Source organism: Primulina eburnea, chromosome 18 (genome assembly GCF_022965805.1).
Source record: "Primulina eburnea isolate SZY01 chromosome 18, ASM2296580v1, whole genome shotgun sequence".
Lineage (NCBI taxonomy): Eukaryota > Viridiplantae > Streptophyta > Magnoliopsida > Lamiales > Gesneriaceae > Primulina > Primulina eburnea.
In genome coordinates, this window is record NC_133118.1 from 3,415,073 (window position 1) to 3,422,590 (window position 7,518).

Sequence of the window (7,518 nt, forward strand, 5' to 3'; positions counted from 1 at the left end):
ACATCAAACTATTGCTAAAATATAAACCATCATAGCAATTATTCAAAATATTGAGAATACCTTCTCTATGCTACCTGATATAATCGACAAAAGTGTTTAGAAAATGGTTGAATAAAAATCTTCAAATTTTTAGTATTTTTCAAATACCAAGTATTTCCAGCTTTGTTAAAAGCTAAAAAACTGATTATCATTTCATTTGGATTTTGCAGACAACCCCAAAAATTATTTTAGTTTTGCAGAAAAAAATGACATCTACAAATTATCACTATTTTTCGAATAATCTCACAAACACAATAATAAGAGTGATTGAAGCTCAATAAATGCCTTAAGAATAGTCAGATTAATGTTGGAGATTGTTAAATGTTCGATGCTTGTTCCTTTGAATACTCGAAAATTTCAATGAGTAATACGATATGTATAACAATTTTTACAACACAAAAATTTCAGTACAAAAATTTCATTTATCAAAATCTCATAATAAATTCAATACAAAATCTGAAAAATAATAGCAAAATGTCATGATATAATTGTTGTAAATATCGTTGTACGATATTTTAGTTGTACCTTTAGCACTATTCTTTTAAAATTTAGGTCATGCAAAGGCCGAAATCATGGTTTTCACTTATGTGAGGCACAAAAAATATCCCTTGATCTAAGAAATATAATTTTTTTCATAATTAAGAAATTTAAAGTTTAATACATGGAATCAAAGAAAATTTTGACAATTCAGGCTAAATTTTTAAAAACTAAACCAGACAGACCTTAAAATAACTGGTGAATTACCTATGGACTTCTTGTGTTATGTCAAAAAGATTAACATTCTTTGAGGGAAAAAAATAAAAACGGACATCAAATGGTAATTCATAAATTATTATATTTTAAACAATTTCTCTTCATCCTATCGACCAAATCAAATAATAAATATAAAAACGAGACGTCTTGGCTAATTAATTTATACATCATGATTTTACTCCGGCATAAAACAAAACTTACCTCATATATATATATATATATATATATATATATATATATATATATATATATATATATATATATATATATATATATATATATATTATGTTGCACAACTACCGTGTACATTTATGTGAACAACAATGAGGTGTCACTCACATGTTAGACGTAATAAAACATAATAAAAATTATACATCCAATAAGTGAGTGACACATTATCGTTACTTATATAAGTGTATATGATATTATATATGTTGCACAACTACCGTGTACATTTATGTGAGCAACAATGAGGTGTCACCCACCTATTAGACGTGATAAAACATAAAAAAAATTACACATCAAATATCGTTACTTACATAAGTGTATATGGTAGTTGTGAAAAATATCAAAATTATATATATATATATATATGTGTGTGTGTGTGTGTGTATTGTGTGTTGCACACCTAATGTACACATTTATGTGAGCAATGAGGTGTCACTCACCTATTAGACGTTATGACACTTAAAAAAAATGTACATACAAGAAGTGAGTGACACATTATCGTTGTTTATATAAGTGTATATACTAGTTGTGAAACATATCAAAATTATATATATATATATATATATATATATATATATATATTCCAATTAAAAAATAATTTGAAAACAATTGAAAGATAAATTCTACCTACAAGTACTTGAAAAAGGACATGTCTATTTTTCTACGTCTTGTCTCTTTTTCTTGGTCTTTTATTAAAACAAGTCGGCCATGTTTTAGGTCATGTAATCTTTTTAGTCAAAAATTTGATGCCATAAAATGAAAAAAATAATTAATGGTGACATCAAATCTTGTAGTTTCATTTAATTTTATATTATACCGACAACAATGATGACTTCTACTGTCTGTCTGAAAGTAAAATTTTCGTGTCTTAAGATTTGTTAATATTTGCCGAATGTCTTCGTTAAATGTTCCCAACGCACTTCACATCTTTGTTTTTAAATATATTAGTATTTCATTAGTGAGATGTATAAAATTTTATTTTATATAATTAATGATTAAATGATTAAGTACTAATGTTTGAATAATTATTTAAAATTATTGATATAATATAATGAATATATTAAAATTATTATATTAAAATATTTATGTCATTTGATATGACACTAAAATGACGATAACAATATTTTGTTATTAAATTGACTTGTTTATCTTGGTTAAATGAAACTATTATCAATAAAAAGAATAGAAAAAATATTTTAAAAATCATATATCATTTTGTTTATCAAAATTTTAAACAATAAATAAACAATTTTCAAACATTCATTTTTTTTAATAATTTATTAGATTAATAAATTATGATTAAAATGTAATATTTTTTGGATATGATAAAAATATTATATTAAATACATAATAATTATAATAGTTTATCGACACTCTTTTAAAAAGTTGAAAAATATTAATATTATATAAAAACTTTTATATTTTATTTAGTATGATAGAGAATATCAAATATAAAATACATAAAAGTAACACACAACTTAAAATGATAATCGAAATTAAATAGAATGATATAATCATTGTATATAATTAAATGTAGTTTATATTTTGAAAGAATATCAAATTTAAATTTGAACTTTAAAAAATAAATTGAAAATAATTCAAACGAACTAATCAGAGTTTAAACGCCAAATATTTTTTTTAATGATTTATCTTATGGGTGACGCTGAACATTGTACTCATTTTTTATTTTTATTCTAATAGAAAATTGATTGTCTGTATGTGATTCAGAAATCAGATTGAATTATTTATACATTTTATAATAATAACTAAATATATCGTAGTGACACAAAGTCATAGCAAAAACTTGTGTGAGACGGTCTCACGGGTCGTATTATGTGAGACGGATCTTTATTTGGATAATCCATGAAAATGTATTACTTTTTATGCTAAGAGTATTACTTTTTATTGTGAATATGGGTAGGGTTGACCCGTCTCACAGATTGTGATCCGTGAGACGGTCTCACATGAGATCTACTCCAAAGTCATATCCCAAACTAAACTAATTGATACAATAAATGTAAAAATTTAAAAGTAATTTATGTTTTCAATGAAATTCAGTTTTAATTTGAATAATTAAAATAGAAAACATATAATTCATAAGTTACATGTAAATTGATACTAAAAATAAATTAAATTTTGATATTTTTCACAACTACCATATACACTTATATAAAAAAAATAGAGAAGTTTTTATTTTTAAAAAATATCAATAAAAATCGCATAAAATAAAATGTTTCAATCATTTATTTCAGTACACCTATTTCGAGATTCTTGTTATATTTTTTTTTTTAGAATTGTTATTTTGGCCAGAACTTACTATTCTAGACAAAAACTCGATTTTATATATATAGATATCTCGAATTCCATATATTTAGATGTATTCATAGAAGTCATTGTATGCTTCCTCCGTCTCAAATATATTAGTTTATTTGATTTATTTAACAAAAATTAGGAATATCATTAGAACAACAAACTATACAAACAAAAATCATATTTTATCCTTATTAATTTTATACATAATTTTTAAATTTTAATCTTTTTTTCAAAAAAATCAATTAATTCAATTACGGGACTAAAATAACCGATTTTAATTCGGTTGTATTGATAAATCGGTTCAGTTCGTTTAGCCTCCAACAAATTCGGTTAAATTAGTTTTCGGTTATGGTTACAGCTGAATAGTATATACGATCTCCCACTTTTTTTTTTTAAAATTCCCAAAAAAATATAAAATTTAATTTTTTGGCCTTAAAAGTCGCAAGAGTTGTGACGTATGTGCTTCGAATTAATTTTGTCTTATTTGTATTTATTATTTAGGTATTTGCTATTTTTGTTTTGCCGACAAACTTGCTTGTCCTATTGTTATATGCTATCTTTGTGTTGGTTAATGTTGGAATGAGACACCAAAATGGACCACATAGATTACACTTATTATATCGTTTATATTCAGTTTTACTAAAATTAAATGGGAAAATTGTTTTCTGCTCGAAATGTTTGACTTTCTGGTCATTTGTATTGTGAAAATTGAGTTTTAGTCATGACGAAAACTTGTGTGAGACGTTCTCACAGGTCGTATTTGTGAGACAGATCTCTTATTTGGGTCATCCATGAAAAAGTATTACTTTTTATGCTAAGAGTATTACTTTTTATTGTGAATATCGGTATGTTGACCTGTCTCACAGAGTAGGATTCGTGAGACGGTCTCCCATGAAACTCACTCAATAGTTGACCATTTATTTTGTAATTTTAGTTTTTGCACGATGTGCTTGCATGACAGTAAATACATCTAAACACGTGGAAAAATGAATAAAATTGAAAAAAATAAAATAATAATAACATATTAGAACTGAAATTTGATGATAAAAAACTGAAACCTCGAAAAAAAAATATTAAATTGGTAATTTTCTCAAAATTAATTTTATTTGTATAAAAATTTTCATATAGTGTAAATCATAGTAATTTTTTCCCTAGAAAATTTTGTATTTCGGTTTCTACTTTATCATGTTTTTTCTGATATTTGATAGCTTAGGAAGAACGTATTTTCGGTTCAAGTACACAAAAACTCATATAAAATTGTTTCACAGTTCAATTTTGTGAGACAGATCTCTCAGTCCACCTGAACCACACAAAATTATTATTTTTATGACAGTGGTATTACTTTGAATCCATATATGAATCGATTCAACTCATCTCATAAATATAGATCGTCTAACAGAAAATATACTCATTCAAATAAAATTTGGTATATTATCACAGATTAGAGTTCATTCATCTAAGGTCTCCGCTTGAATCTATTAGTTTGTCATTGATATGCGAAACCATACAAATACACAAAAAACAGAACAATGAATTATTTATGATACATGTCAATTTTGTGATACGAATTTTCGACCCTACACTACTTATGAAAAAATATTATTTTTTATGTTAAAAATATTATTTTTCATTACAAATATAGATCGAATCTACCTGTCTCATGAGTTTCATAATAGATCTTACTCTTTATTTATATGCCTAAATTAAATAGTATATTATTCTAATTCAATATTTAAATTTATGATATCCAATTTTTCATATCCAAAATTACATTATTTCTATAATTTTTACTTTTTAGTCAATTGTTTTCAATAAAAAACAATAATATTTCGAACATAAAAAATATAGAATCCATTTACCGTGTGGACTGAAAACGTGGGATATGGCCAAAACATGGCAGTTAAGAGTAAACTCAATTAGCTCATGCATTTCTTTATTTCAGCCAATTTCAAATGTTTGTTGAGAAACTCCAACCCTAAGGTCTATCTATTTATTAATTATTATTCTAAAATATTATTAATTATTTTATATATTATTTTTTTTCTCCATATTTTGATAACTCAATTAAACCAAAGGTTTGATTTTGATATTATGAAAGACAAAAATTTGTGTGAGACGGTATCATGAGTCATATTTTGTAAGACGAATATCTTATTTGGGTAATCCATGAAAAAATATTATTTTTTATGCTAAGATTATTATTTTTTTATTGTGAATATCAGTAGGGTTGATCCGTCTCACAGATAAAGATTCGTGAGACCGTCTCACAAGAGACCTACTCATTACGAGAGACCTACTCATTACGAAAATGACAAAATTTTGAATCAATATCAATTTCATGATATACTAAATACTCGACTTTGAGTCGTCTTCGAGGTTGATCAAGTAGTCGAATAATTTTATTTTTAAATAAAAAAAAATTCGACTCGGAAAAAAAATCGTAAAACGCAAAGAATGCACATGAGATTCATAGTAACTCTCTCTCAATATGGAACTCGTCCATTTGTCATTGTTTTAATTTTAATCATGAAGAATCAAGATTATAAAAAAATAATTTTAAAAATATAATTTATTAATCTTATTTTAATTTCTCTGAATTCCGACGGAAAAATACACTTGAAAGATCTAAAAAAGTATTCTTACGTTTCATTCAGCTTCGTAATTTTGAGTAATTTAGAATTATACTATTATCACAATATATAATTTTTGATAAACGACGAATAAATTTTACTGACAAACTTTATCCAAACTCGTTACTCATTATTACGAAAGTGAGTCGCCAACATTTAGTTCGAAACTATAGCTGAACTCATGACTTTCGACGTACTCACATTATTATAAAATTTTATAATAATGTAATAATCAATCTATATTCATTTTATTTAGCCATAAAATATCAAATCAAAAAAATAAATTTTTATTTACGTCCCATGACTCTATATACTGTACGGTGCTCCTTTTTAAAAAGATTGAGTGGCCAACAATAAACCAAGGGTCGCTGACTTTTGATTGCTGGAAATTAAACAATCTTTTTTCTTGATATATTAAGTTTGACTTTTGAAAAATAATGGATTTATATTTTGTTCCTATAACAATTAAGGAAAAAAAACAAATATAGAATCCATATTTTATTGACTTTGCAAGTGTATGTCGACTTACGAAAAATAAAATTTTATATATTAACGTTTTTAAGTTTGTTACGAAGTCTGAAATTCCCGACTCGATTATAACAAACTCATCTCACTAACTAATAAAATGGTTGGATAAATATGTTATTCATGTAAGAGTAGGTTTCTTGTCAGACGGTCTCACGAATCTTTATCTGTAAGACGGGTCAACTATACTGATATTCACAATAAAAAGTAATACTGTTAGCATAAAAAATAATATTTTTTCATGAATTACCCAAATAAGAAATCCATATAAAAAAATACGACTCGTGAGACCATCTCATACAAGTTTTTACCATCATGTAATTCCGGATCCCGACTTTTTACCATTGTTTGGGACCATCTCCAAATCCACACCATTTTGGCGCCTGAAAACTGAATGGCTCTCGATTTTGGCCCACGATTAATGAGATTCTACATTGTGTGCGGATTATTTGCGCCTTCTATAGATCCAATGGTTAACATTAACTCAATACATGGGGCCACACTTGACTCCATATTAAAATAAAATTTTAGGACAATGGTGACCATTGATCCACATGAGGATTTGATAGTTTGAATTAAGTTGGGGTGTCGATTCGGATGTGTTATGTGAATTTGGGTCAGGTTGATGCATGATAGTATTAAAAAGATATTCAACCTGAACCCATACAAGACTAATGCGATTCAACCCGATCAACTTGAATCAACTCGTTTTTTATTTTATTTTTTTAAAATAATTAAACAAAAATTAAATAATAATAATATTTTAAATAAAAAATATAATAACAAAGTCTCTCGTATATGATTTAAAATTGAAAGTCTAATCGTAGAAAATTAAAAGTATATTTACTAAATCAAATGAAAAATGATTAAAAATTGTAAAAAATAAATATTTTTTTTGAAAATTTATTCAAACATACAACATATAAAAATGTAGGCAATATTTATTAATTATATATATTTTTAAAGAAATTAAAATTTTCAGGTCAACCCCCAACCCGAACCCGATTACTTTTTGGGTCTGCTATCAGGT